Raw genomic sequence first — 14,987 nt, forward strand, 5'->3', positions numbered from 1 at the left:
AGAATCAAAGGATGTGAAAAGGCACAGGTAGACTACATTGAAGTGAGAGTTCCACCACTAATCTCATTTCATACGTTGTATATGTTATGCACAAAGATTGGGTAGCTTGTTCCTAAGAGGCTTAGATTTAGATTAAAAATTTGCAGTTTATCTGAACATTTACCATGATAACAGTTTAAAACCAACATTCATAGATTTATAGCCATCCTAACTATCTTGAGCCTATCATCCTCACATATGTTCATTACATGATTTTGTAACTATCAGCAGTCATAAATTGTTACAACCAAAAAGCAATTGAAATCCAAAACATGATTTATTAGCCTTCAATCACACTGACTCTGGCCTATACATGCCATTACCCTAATGATAATCAATTGTTTGAAAAGACCTACTTCACCATGTGCTCTCAAGATTCAACTTTCAACCCTTAGGTCAAGTATACCATGCTAGCCAACTATTAAAAACTCATGTCTCCTTCTGGTCATTACTTTTTGCTACTTGCCTTTTACATCCTAAAAAATCACTACATAGAAAAATAAAAAACATACCATCAACAACAACATAGTAATTAGTACATGTAAAAATAGGACCATACATTTTTTTTATCCGAAAAATTACATTTGAAACATTGAATTCTTGAAAAAAAATATTTTTTTTTCTTCTAGAAGCAATCCACAAAAATAGAAACCAAACCAAGCTAATGCAATGGGGCCAAACCAAATCCTAAAAACCAATTCAGGAAGTATAATATTGGGAAAATGGGGACCCTTTACTCTAAAAAATGAAGGAGTCATGTTGACGTTCAAAACTGATCAGCTAACCTTCAATATATTCTTGATGTAGCCTTGTTTGTTCTGCCTTCATTTTACTAAGAGCTTCAGAAACTTCATCCAACTTGAATTCCATTTCTAACAATTTTCCATTTTTAACATCAATCTCCTTAGCAAGGCTGACAACAAGATTCCTAGCTCTTTGTAATTCTTCAAGAACATCTTGGTTGTCCATTTAAACCTACAATGAGGTCAGATCAGTTTTTTAAAGCAACTAAAGTTAGAAATTTAAAAAAAAAAAGCCCGTTTACTTTAGAATTTAAATAGTCATGGTAATTCCAAGGAACCTTTTTTTGGCTTTCTTTTCTTCTTAAATATTCAAGGGAATTTTTTTTTTCATTTTTTTTTGGAATTGTTAAAGGAAGAAAGAGAGAATAAGAGAAAAATGCATGCAAAAAAGTTGAAGCCTTGAAATAAAATTAAACAAAAAAATAAATAAAGACTTGCCTTAATGGAGAAGACGAGTCGAAAGGGTCAGAGACTCAGTGTTTTTTTTTTTTTTTTTTTTAATGCAGGAAATAAACGTAAGGGACTGAGGGTTCGGGTTGACCCGGCCCAAGTGAAATGATCTAATTCTCTAATTAATTAATTAAGTTTTATTTTATTAAAAACAAGAAATGTAGAATTAAGAAAAATAATTTTTTTATGAAGAACTGAAATGTCGATGACATTTTGTAATACTAGAAAAACCTCCCAAACAAATTATTTTTTAAGTATAAATTAATATGTTTTGAAAATAATTATTTTAAATTATTTATTTTTTCTTTTATAGGTTGTTTGATTTTTTCTTTATTGAAAGATCCAAATATTTTCATTTCCTTTTAAAATATAAATTAGTTTGCTAATAATGTAATGCACGGATTATTTTTATTTTATTTAAATTTAAATAAAAATATAAATTAACATTATTAAATTATTTATATATTCAAAATATATGTAATATATAAATAATATAATTAAAATACTAATTCATAATAAAAATAAAGTTTTTCTTTTCAAATTCTGCTAAGGTTACAAAGAATTCTCTATTTCATAATTGCACAGTTATCATAAGATTCATATCTTTTTTTTAAAGAATTTTGGTGAAATTTTTTATAGTTATGAAGTTTTTTTAAATTAAGATATAAATAAATTTGAAATTAATACTACTGATAAGATTATCCTTAAATTATTTTTTTTCAAATTTATTTTTTTATAAAAAATAATATATTGATTTAAAATTATATTACCTATTTCACATTAAGATATGAATTAAAAAATTATTTACTTTTTAAATGTACAACTGACCCATAAGTTTATGTTTAGACACATTATTCTATTATATCAATTATTCAAAGCATTATTTTTATTTTATACGAATGAAAAATATTAAATAAATAAAAAATATATTACTTGATTGAGTAAATAATTTATGAAAAAATAAAAAATTTACAAACAACACTAATAAAAATAAAAGAATATATATGTTTTTGTAGTTTTAATGGGTTTTTAAAAAAATATTACAGCTAAAAAAATTACGATTTATTTAAAAAAAAATCCTACCTAATAGATTAAATAGCATATTTAGTGAAATAGTGCCTCCCACCTAATGAGTGAATAACATATTTAGTGAAATAATACATATCATAAAAAAAAAAAAACACGTTAGTTTAAACTAATAAAAAAACTAAATTAATAGTACAAAAAAAAAATGTTTACCTTAGTAGGACATTGAAAAAGCTGTATAACTAAAAACTAATAACAATGAAAACTCTTTTAAAGTTGCAATGGTATATATATGTTTATATATATATATATATATATTCACATTTACCTTATGAAATATATTTAAAAGTTGAATATAATTCAAGAGTTATTTATAAAAAATATTAAAGATATTAAATAATATTTTTAAAGTTGTGATAAATTTAAATACTCATATTAACTACAAATAATTAGAAAAAATAAATTATTTTAAAATTAATTTTAAATTGAGCTGAGAGATATACAAGAGAAGCTTGATGTACAAGAGAAACTTTTTTGAAGTTGTTTTGGTATTTATATATTTTTTAACATTTTTTTTGTGAAATATATTTAAAAGCTAAAAACAATGTAAATATTATTTATAAAAAATATTAAATATATTAAATAATATTTTTAAAAGTTGTGATAAATTTAAATATTTATGTTAACTGTAGATAAATTTAAAAAGATAAATCATTTTAAAATTGATTTTATATTGAGATGAGGTGATGTATATGAGAAACTTTTATAAAGTTGTTTTGGTATTTATAATTTTTTTTCATATTTTCTTTGTGAAATATATTTAAAAGCTAAAGATAATATAAAAATTATTTATAAAAAATATTAAAGATATTAAATAATATTTTTTAAAATTATGATAAATTTAAATACTCATATTAACTCTAAATAAATTTTAAAAAATAAATTATTTTAAAATTAATTTTAAATTGAGATAAGGTGATATATAAGAGAAAAAAATTTCATTCAAATTTAAATTAAATTTTTTATTTAATTTTAAATTTTTAAATAATTTAATAAATTTTTAAATATATTTTTTATAAATAATTTAAAATTAATAAATATATTATGTGCCATTATAATGAGAAATTTTAAGAATTATTTTACGTAAAAAAAAATTGTTCATATAAGCATCCACAATAATAATTGTTATCTAATTAATAATTATGTATGTTATAATAATAATATATATATAGATATGATTTACAATGTTAATATGTATTCTTAACGGTAATTTTTTTGTAAAAAGAATAATATTTGTAAACAAAAAAGATTTAAAAGAATAAAATCCAATAAAAAAACAAGACATGAAAGTTGAAAATCATAAAAAAAAAAAGATTTCTTAAAACTATTTTTACATATACAAAAGATTAAAAATTATATTAGCCTAACATATCCTACTTTATTGCAAAAACCCAAAAGCCCAAAAAGCTTGAAGTGCCTTTTTATTAACGTCAAGACAAAAAAAAACGTTAATGTTGAAAAAATGTAAAAAAATGTGAAGAAATGTAATGAGAAAATTTAGCAATTAAATCCTAAATGCGCTTTATGTCACACTTTTTTTTATGACTCGACAAAAGCAGCCATGAAAATCCTGGAGCTTAAACTTTGAAGAGGGATTCGTGTACTGAAAGAAACAAAACAGTGGAGGAGAGAGAAGAGAAATGTGGATTCATTTATCGATTCTTTATCTCAAGCTATGGCCTCCTTTCTACCAAAAAAAAAAAAATCATACCATTTTTATTGTACAATGTATAGTATTTTGATCACTTCATATGCATATAACTTAAAGTACCTTCAACAAATTCATCACCCAACACAGTCTCTCATCCATCAGCTGTCTCAGAGTTGCAGTTGTGTCATTATATTTATGTTCCATTTCAGACAACTGCTGATTTTTGTCATCAATCTCATGTATGAGATTTCCAACAAGCCTACGCTCTTTCTTTAGCTCCTCCTCATAGTTATGTCTCTCCATTTCAATTGAAGATTAAAGTGCTTGCAATATCAATCAAACAAATGGATTAGATTGGACTTTGAAGACTGATTAGCACTGCTCTGATTGGAAATTTCAGACCTTAGAGCTATCTTCAAAAATTAAACAATAGCATAAGAAGCAAAAGCATCTCATTACAAGAATTCAAACTCAGAAGTTTCAACTTCAAATCTTGAGATTAAAGGTGGGATTTATGGTGTATGAATTGCCTAATTTCCATATAAAAAAAAACAATAAAAAGAGAAGAGAAACGCTCACTTTGGAACTGAAAAGCATACATGTTTTCTAGTGCAAAAATTAATGTGATACTTTGGAGCTGAAAAAGCATGAAGAACAAACTGATTATTTGGAACAAACATCAAAAACCCAAAAAAAGAGAAGAAAGGCACTACCTTTAGGAAAGTAGGAATGGCTAAGGCCTAAGGCATATACAAAAAAATATGTATTTTTTTTCTCTTGCACAAGTGAAATGCGGCCATTTTTGCTAACATCGAAACTTCAAATGTAAATAAGTAAATAAAGAATCTTACAAATTCAACAAAATTGGCAAACATGAGAGAAAACAAAATTGTTAAAATTTACACAATCTTGGGGTAAAATTGGGTTTAACCTCTCCTTTCTTCTTCTTTTTGCTGTAGAGTTAGAAAGATTTAACCTCTTCAAAGTTCAGGTTTTTGTTTTTGTGCAAGCAAACGCAGCTCCAAGAGGCAACAAGCATAGAAGCTATATTTTTTGTGCGGCAAAAGAACATAATAAAAGCGCGGCACTGGGTCTATTATTACAGCCAAGTGGCATTGCCAGAAATGACCATGATTCGAGGATGACACGTGGCTGCTTTTCAAGTCATTTGTATACTTGGATGGTCTCACTTTAAGGGCCAACTGTATTCTAACTTTTTTTTTTGTTGTTTGTTTGTTTCTCGAGAACAAGAGAGAGTGGCTTCTGTTTTCTGTTTTTGTTTCCTTTCTCTTTAATAGCTTGATTTTGTCCTATGTAGCAACAACTGGGGCCAAAAATGCTGTATCTTCCAAGCATTATTGTCATCTCTCTACCAAGTTCTTTCATGGAAGTAAAATCAATCTATGACTTTTGGTTTTGTGATTTTCTCAGTAGTATTTTTGTCAATTAAATAAGCTACTTTCTTAGTATTATTGTTTTCGATTAAAAAACATGAAATAAGGCTCCAAATGCCATAAATTTGCCTAATTGATGAACTTGATATTTGTTTAGAATAAGTAAATTGAAGGGATCTCTTTGCTTTTTGCTCAAATTGTCAAAATCATAGTGCTTCGTAAATGGTAAATGGTTTCATTTCATTCTAATATGGATGCCAATTGCCAGTCATTCCCACAAATGCCCACACTTACAAAATTCATGTATTGTGTTCATACAAACTCTTTCCAATGGCAATGAGCATTCCTCAAAGTCAAGGTGAGGCTTATAAAAGATGAGGTTACACTGAAAATTTTCATCAATTAAGCCATTTCTTGCCTATAAGCATCCCAAATGGGTAAAACAAAGGAAAATTCTCTGGCAAAGATGGATTCAAAGCGACAAATGACAAACGTTAAATTTCCAATTGGAAAGACAAATACTTGAAATTTTGGTCATATGAACCTCTTCCAAAGCAAAATTAAATTAAAGGATGGGAAACCCTTTTCCTTCCCAGTACATATTGGTTCATGCAAAATCTCAACATGCTGTAGCTTCCATGGGAGTTCCATTAAAAAAGGAAGAATGTTCTACCGTAACAGTAATATCTCAATTAGAATCTTCTTTCAGGTCCTTTCTATTCAAATTCATTCTTCAATGGTACCAAATTCCAATTCACCCTGCAGCATTTAGTACTTCAATTCTGGTAAACAGAAGATCACCACTTTAGCACTATGTATAGAAATTCTAGTCAAGATCACATTGTCCAAATGCACAGCTTTATTGAATAGAAAGAAAGATCAAAAGGTTAGACTACGCAGTGAAAAGAGATACAAAAGATGAGTTAAATTTCAACACAAAAGCCTGAACATTCAGTTTTCTTCAAGCACATATTTTGCAGCAAGCATAAAGCAAGCACCTTAGAGTTTAATCATAAAAACGATCTCATGTTCTTTTTCAAAACCAAAATTTTCTAATCTCTCATTGGCCAACCATAATTTTCAAGAGAAATTATTTGATCAATGATTCGACAACCCAATTATAAAGATATCCCCTATGAACAAATTTTAACTCTGGAAATGAAATGCTCTTTTAAACATAAATACAAGTGGTTAATCTTTACCACCAAATACCAAATATCAAAATTCTATAGTTATATGGAACTACAATGTAAAAAGCAGAAGCTAATTCAGCAAACTCTGACAGCAAAAACTAGCTCAATTCTAAATAATACGTATTCAGGTATTCACTGTTCAAGAGAGTAAAACAGAGGAAACCCAGATGAAAACTCTAAATTGCAATCTGAAGTTAATGAAGCTAAACATCAGATCAAGCATAAAAATACGAAGAGAATGAGAAAGAGATGGAAACAAACCTGTAAAACTTGTAAAATTTCAGGGAAAAATATCAGAAAAAGCTGAAATGAGCAAAACCCATGAATATTAACATCAAACTAACAACAACCCATGAAGATGAACATCAAACTAAGTATAAAAATACAAAGAAAACAGCGAAAGAGAGGGAAGCAGACCTCCAACAATTCAGGGAATAAGCACAACCCATAAAGATGAATATCAAACTAAACACAAAAATACAAAGAAAACAGAGAAAGAGAAGGAAGCAGACCTGCAAAAAGTTAGGGAAAAAGTTTGAAAAGCAAAAATTCAGGAAAAAGGTTTGAAAACAGATCTAAATTGCAATCTGAAGTTAGAAAACCCCACGAAGCTGAACATCAGACCAAGCATAAAATGCAGAGAGAACGAGAAAGAGATGGAAACAAACCTGCAAAACTTGTAAAATTTCAGGGAAAAAAATCAGAAAAAAGCTGAAATGAGCAAAAACCATGAATATTAATATCAAACTAAGCACAACCCATGAAGATGAACATCAAATTAAGCATAAAAATACAAAGAAAACATAGAAAGAGAGGGAAGCAGACCTGCAAAAATTCAGGGACTAAACACAACACATGAAGATGAACATCAAACTAAGCATAAAAATATATATTAAAAAAAAAAACAGAAAAAGAGAGGGAAGCAGGCGTGCAAAAATTCAGGGAAAATGTTTTCCTGCAAAAATTCAGAAAAAAAATTTGGACCATTTCTCGATTTGTGCGTGTCATCCTTGCGCAGGGGCCATGCTAATCTTCTCTGTATCGTTCCAATTTTATCGGATGTCCCCGAAGGGACAGCGAGGGTCGGATACTTTCTTCTATATAAAAGCTTTTACTCTTCTATTCCTAACTAATGTGGGATATGTGGTTGGTTTTCAACTAAAAGTCGAATGGACTAGTTTAAGTCATAATGAGGAAAGTCCAACAAGAGTGCTGGGCGGGACAAAACCATGGGCTTTTGGTATTGGCACCCTGAAAAAAATCAGAAAAAAGCTAAAATGAGCAAAAACCATGAATATTAATATCAAACTAAGCAAAACCCATGAAGATGAATATCAAATTAAGCATAAAAATACAAAGAAAACATAGAAAGAGAGGGAAGCAGACCTGCAAAAATTCAGGGACTAAACACAACCCATGAAGATGAACGTCAAACTAAGCATAAAAATATTTAAAAAAAAAAAAAACAGAAAAAGAGAGGGAAGCAGACCTGCAAAAATTCAGGGAAAAAGTCTTCCTGCAAAAATTCAGAAAAAAAAATTTGGACCATTTCTCGATTTGTGCGTGTCATCCTTGCGCAGGGGCCATGCTAATCTTCTCTGTATCGTTCCAATTTTATCGGATGTCCCCGAAGGGACAGCCATTGTCAGATGCTTTCTTCTATATAAAAGCTTGTACTCTTCTATTCCTAACTAATATGGGATATGTGTTGTTTTTCAACTAAAAGTCGAATTGACTAGTTTAAGTCATAATGAGGAAAGTCCAACAAGAGTGCTGGTTAAGTCTTTCAGGTGGCACAAAACCATGGGCTTTTTGGTTTTGGCACCCTGAAAGCACATCCTCAATGATTGCAAAATTCTAATTTATCCAGCAACATTAAGTTCCTTCAATGCTGGTAAATATATCAGAAAATTAGCACTAAATGACAAGCAAATTGATAATCACTGTGTACAGAAATTCTATTCAATATCACATTGTCCAAATTGCACAGTTTTAGAACAAATTCAAGGGTTAAAAAACCAAGCAATATGAGAAAAATGACAAAATCCAATTTCTACACAAAGCCAGAATATTTAGCATTCATTAAGTTTTATACTTTACATCAAGGACAAACCAGCTAGCACCCTACAATTTAATCATAAAAATTAAAAACGTCTCTTTTTCTTTGTCAAAACAAAATTTTCCAATCTCTCATTGGCCGACCCTGGTCAACAAGGGCAATTATTTGTTTAAATGATTGCATAACCCAATTATAAATAGATTCCCCATGGATAAAATTTTAACTCTTGACTATCAAAGGACCCTTTAAAGTTGATACACACATGTAGGCGATGTACTCTCTTCTACCAACGGCCAAAAAATTCCGGAGCTATATTGAACTAACAATGTGAAAAGAAGAAACTAATTCAGCAAACTCTGACAGCAAAAACTATCTAAAATCTGAATAAGAGATATCGAGGTTTTCACTGTTTAAGAGAGTAAAACAGACCAAGCCCAGGGAAAAAACTTAGAATGGCAATCTGAAGTGAGCAAAACCCATGAAGATGAATATCAAACTAAGCATAAAAATGCAAAATCCACTGTCTAAGAGAGTAAAACAGACCAAACCTAGCACAACACTCTAAATTGCAATCTGAAGTGAGCAAAACCCACGAAGACGAATATCAAACTAAGCATAAAAATGTAAAGAAAACAGAGAAAAAAATGGAAACTGACATGCAAAAGTTCAGTTCACGGAAAAAGCTGAAAAAAAATTTGGACGACAGACCAAACCCAGCACAACACTTTAAATTGCAATCTGAAGTGAGCAAAACTCATGAAGATAAACACCAAACTAAGCATAAAAATGCAAAGAAAACAGAGAGAGATGGAAATTTATCTGCAAAAATTCAGGTAAGGGAAAAAGTTGAAAAAAAATTTGAATCATTTCTCGATTTGTGCGTGTCATCCTCCAAATCAATATGGGATATGTGGTTGGTTTCCAACTCAAAGTCTAATCAACTAGTTCAAGTCATAGTGAGTAAAACCCAACACGTGGGCTGGTTGAATGTTTTCGGGTGGCAGTATGGCATGGGCTTTTGGTTGTGGGACCCTTTCTATTGTTGTAAAAACCCACATGTGGACTGTTGACGTGTCTCAATCTAACGAACGGGACCGAGTATGAAACATCAATCACGGCCGAGAAAACTTTTACTGATGGAGGCTGGAAAATTTCATAGTTGTATCAACATTAAAAAGTAAAAAACAAACCAAAATTGCTTTACTCCACGGTTGAGATTGGCTTGGGTTTCGATTCAGTTTGATTAATTCATTTTTACATAAATACAACTTCAACTATTGGGTTGATTTCAGAAGTAGTAATAGTTAAAGACTAAAGGCCAAGCATAGATGGCTATGTCACCTTCTACGTTTATGAGATTTTTGGGTTTTTAATTCCTGGATGATGCACTCAACTGACTCTTTCAGGCTGGCTTTTCTTTCACTCTTTGAAGTTCCCAAGCTCGAGAACTATGTATCTCCCACTTCCATTGTACTCATTCAATTCCAGCAATATACGGCCTTGCAAACCTCATCACCCCACTCAATTCTCAATTCCTTCAACATAATGTCTTCACAGTTGATAGTTTCCTACAGAACATACAAATGGATTCAGTACATGAAAAATGAGAATCAAATTCTGCACATCAAGTATGGAGATCTTTAGCATATCATTAATCATTTCTTCATGTTATCACATCAGGTTCACTTTGGTCATCCATGCCATACATGGTTCATACCAATTTTTATGCAATCATACTGCTAATGTATCATTTACAACGGGACTTGTGTTCATATGCTTGAATATGATTGATGGGAATTCAGCTGCATTCAAATATAATTCCTAGCATTAAGGCATCAATAACATATGAGCAATTTATGGAAGAACTATCTGCAATGGCATATAACCGACACAAGTTTGCCTAGTTCATAATATCCATGCAGGCTGCAGCGATAATTAAGGTCCCTGAGGTAATATGAATCTCTTAGGCAAAGCAAAAACACCTGATACTTCCCATCTATTAGCTCCCTCCTGAAAGGATACCACTCTGGATTTGTAACAAGGCTCTGCAATAAAGGGCATAATTCAGTGGAGTTCAGCTGCCAATCTCCAGAGAACTTCCTCATGCATGCATCTTTAAAAGGTCCAGGATCAACCTCTCCCATCCTTTTAATTCCAATCTTGGTTTGAGGATTCCAAAAGTCCTGCAAACCCTATATTCCAGTAACATGAAATCAGTTCATCAATAATTTGGTGCAACTGGAATTTGACATAAGGCAAATAGAGTGGGTCAGCATTTCTCTGAATAAGATGAACTCTTACATTTATCAATTCTTTGCGAGCATGCTGCAGCTTAAGGTTACTCGTACGCTCTTTAAGTATAAGAGTTTAGTTAAGTTATCCACACATTGCAATTCATCCACCTTTTCATCCAACTCTTTTTTCAAATCATCCAGCTGTACAATCAGTGCATAGCCACTATTGATAGAGCTTTGAGTTTTCAACTACAAGAGAGTTAATGCGTCAGTTTAACTTGTCACTAAGAAGAGGAAAAGAATAACCATAATTAAACAAAAAAAACTAGGATTTGATGCGAAATAGATCATGTTGCATAGAATTTCAAGTATTTTCATTCCAGGGTGAGCAAATACCACAGTAGCTTGATTTCTTATCAGTATATTTAATGTTAGCCTCTTTACCTTTTCCTTTTCAAGCATTAGATTTTTTAGCTCTTGGTCATGTTGAGCCTCTTGCTTATCCAATCTTTAAACTGTCATCTCAAGCTCATTCCTCAAAGACTGGAATTCCTGATGCAGCTTTTCACTATTTTGGCTAGCCAACTTGCTCTTCCTCTGTTCTGAGAACACATAAAATTACATATAAACAAGATGTCTTAAATATCCAACCAATATGTAAAGGAATCTGAGTTACTATTAGAATTTCAATTCTCAACCACATAAAGCGAAGAATCAAAGGATGTGAAAAGGTACAGGTAGACTAAATTGAAGTGACAGTTCCACCACTAGTCTCATTTCAAAGGTTGTATATGTTATGCACCAAGATTGGGCAGCTTGTTCCTAAGAGGCTTAGAATTAGATTACAAATTTGCAGTTTATCTGGACATGGATTTACCATGATAACAGTTTAAACCAACATTCATAGATTTATAGCCATCCTAACCATCTTGATCCTATCATCCTCACATATGTTCATTACATGACTTTGTAACTATCAGCAGTCGTAAATTGTTACAACCGAAAAGCAATTTAAATCCAAAACATGATTTATTAACCTTGAATCACACTGACTGTGGCCTGTACATGCCATCACCATAATGATAATCAACTGTTTGAATAGACCCTCTTTACCATGTGCTCTCAAGATTCAACTTTCAACCACTAGGTCAAGTATACCATGCTAGCCAACCCTTTGAATTAAAACCTCAAGTCTCGTTCTGGTCATTACTTTTTGCTACTTGCCTTTTACATCCTAAAAGATCACTACATAGAAAAAGCAAAAACATACCACCAACTACAACATAGTAATTATTACATGTAAAAATAGAACCATACATTTTTTTTATCTGAAAAATTACATTTAAAACATTGAATTCTTGAAAAATATATCATCTATATATAAAAGTGTGAACTCTAAAACTATTAAAAGTGAACGATATAAATGTCCTTATAAATTTTAAAAAATAATAAATTTACCTTTAAATTTCTAGCATTTTTTATGTATGTATTAAAGATTATTTTTCATTAAATATATATAATATATTAGTTAATTATTTAAATTAATCCGAAAGCGTTAAAAGTGAATAGCATAAAAATCTTTATGAATTTTAAAAAATAATAAATTTACCTTTAAATTTCTAGCATTTATTTATTTATTTAATAAAGATTATTTGCCATTAAATATATAACTTTTTATTTGTTAGTTATTTAAATTTAAATCAATTAAAAATTTATGAATAGAATTTATATCAAATTAAACTACATTAAAAATTTATTTGTGGGATATGGTGGATGTGTTGTCAAAAATTAACCCAAATTTACTCTTTTTTTTTTTTTTGTTCAATTTCATAAGTAATAATTCAACTAAATTCATATAAAATATATTTCTCATCCTATGGGCTATGGCATACTATGAGTCCTTGATATTAACAAAACATAGACAAAATCTTTCTTCAGTTGCTCAATGAGTCATTATTTTAGTCTAAATTATTATATCATAACGTTTATGCCCCAAAAACATTTAATTTTATCTTAAGTAAAACATATAATTTTTTTTTTCAAGATACAACCTAATTTACTCTTTATCTTCTTTAATGGTACATATCATGAATCCTTAAATATATTTATATTTTGATTTATTTAATTTAGATCAATTAAATTAAAGTTTATACAAAATTATTAATTAAATTATCAAAATATCATTGAAAAAGAGTAATACATGTATTACAGTAAGTTTGTATATTTGAATTTTTTTATTTTTTATGATAAATATACATTTATATGTGCAATGATTGCAAATGTTGATTTATTTTACTATAATATTTCTAATCACTTTACGTAATCATGTCTTAAAGTTACAATGACTAAATGAATCTTTGCTTTATGAACAAAATCTCTTGTATATGTGAATTGTAACTAAACTTAGATTCTATTTTGTTTTCTATAGATTGATTCTATATTACATCCAAGTTAATTTTAGTAAATCCTTATTCTTTTATTTTTAATTTCAAATATTTTTTACTTAAGATATTTTTATGAAACCATAGTCAATACTGTTAAGAAACATTAATATTGAAGAAGAGAAATTATTTGATATAATGTTAGTTGAGTTTTTTTTAATTTCACAAGTGGGTTAAAAAATTAACACATCACTCACTTATTTTTTCAATTAGGTTTTTTTTTTTAATACCACTTTCTTATTTTTTCAATTAATCTTTTTAATATACTATGAAACTTAAAGGGTATGTGTGTTACGTTATTAATTTCAATTGTGAAATTTAAAAACTCCCCTATCAATATATTTTATAATTTTCCCTTGAATAATATAGATTTGTTTTTTTCAATCAAGAATGCTCTAGAATATTTTTATATTTTGATAGTGAAAAATATTTTAATCACATGATTAATTGTGCTCACTTTGTTGAATAATCAAAGCTTTGTTAGTTTTGTAACCAATTATTATATTCTTTGAATCAATAATGTTATAGTTTATTTTCTATTATTTGTTTATATTCTTTAAGTATATGATTATTAATTTGTACTCTTATCATGAAATCATCTATTTAATAATTATTTGTACTTTATGAGTGTATTTATTATAGATATATACATGTATCATCTCTGATATCTACATATGAAAGTGTGAACTCTAAATAATATTAAATGTGATTTTTTTATTTGTTACACTCTTATTAATAATACATTGCATGCGAATCATGCATGTCCAACCAATTCTTTGATTCATAAAGAAAGAAAGACATATAATTAAACTCATTAGTTGCATAATAAAAAATTTGAAGTATGAGAATGTGAAATAAAATATGTTTATTTATATAATCTTACAATTAAGATAAAAAATTAGTTCAATTAGTAATGTTAAATTATATATATACAAAAATAAAACAAATGAATCAATTAATATTTCACATAGATCATAAAATTATTAAATTAGTCTTTTTATTATTAAATGGGTCAATGTATCATAATATATATGAAAATGATTAAAAAAAAAGGTGTTAGATGACAAATGATAACGTGACATTTAATTTTTTTTTTCTCTTAATGCATAAAAAGTGATTCACTTGGAATTTAGTCAACTTTACTATAAAAAAATTTATTTAAATTTTAGCTAAATATTTAGAATACTCACAATCAGATACATACTTTAGATTTTATAGCCTACCTTGAATAATACATTCTATAATTAAGAAAATGTTTAATATATATCTATATTATATAAAAAATGTGATAATTTATTAAATTATCTCTATTTATTTTTATTTAATATTTTTTAGTAAATTAAAATATTATCTACTTTTTATTTATTTTCTTATTAAAATAGTTTTTATTTAGTTAAGTCATTCATGCCCCAATTAACACAAGCAATACGGCTAAAAGACTTAAAATAGTTTTTCTACAAATGAATAATTTAGTGTTTATAATATATTACACTTATTAATATAATTTACATAATTAAATTAATTATAGAAGATTTAATGGCAAATCAATAACTTAGTAGTAAATGTATAATAATATAGTAGCAAATTATTGATAATTTTGTTATACATGAGTGATAATTTAGACAAAATCAATAATA

General features: G+C 28.5%; 1 long non-coding RNA gene and 2 other non-coding genes across 4 annotated transcripts; all 3 read right to left on the bottom strand.

Annotated features, from left to right (window-relative positions):
• Positions 1-5,648: 5,648 nt before the first annotated feature.
• LOC149513314 (uncharacterized) lies at positions 5,649-9,648 on the bottom strand. Of its 2 annotated transcripts, none has more exons than XR_016330289.1 (3): positions 8,106-9,572; positions 7,285-7,867; positions 5,649-7,128 (listed from the first exon to the last, which is right to left on the bottom strand). It is a non-coding gene; the product is annotated as an uncharacterized LOC149513314 (long non-coding RNA). The 2 variants fall into 2 exon arrangements; XR_016330290.1 differs by having other exon boundaries at positions 5,652-7,128; positions 7,285-7,327; positions 7,442-9,648.
• On the bottom strand, positions 7,589-7,691 carry LOC149513315 (U6 spliceosomal RNA). Its single transcript, XR_016330528.1, has one exon. It is a non-coding gene; the product is annotated as a U6 spliceosomal RNA (small nuclear RNA).
• Positions 8,151-8,253, bottom strand: LOC149513316 (U6 spliceosomal RNA). The gene has a single exon (XR_016330529.1). It is a non-coding gene; the product is annotated as a U6 spliceosomal RNA (small nuclear RNA).
• Positions 9,649-14,987: the final 5,339 nt, after the last annotated feature.

This window comes from Durio zibethinus, chromosome 19, assembly GCF_047325235.1.
Source record: "Durio zibethinus cultivar Kanyao isolate XHJ-2024 chromosome 19, ASM4732523v1, whole genome shotgun sequence".
In the NCBI taxonomy this organism is placed as follows: Eukaryota; Viridiplantae; Streptophyta; class Magnoliopsida; order Malvales; family Malvaceae; genus Durio; species Durio zibethinus.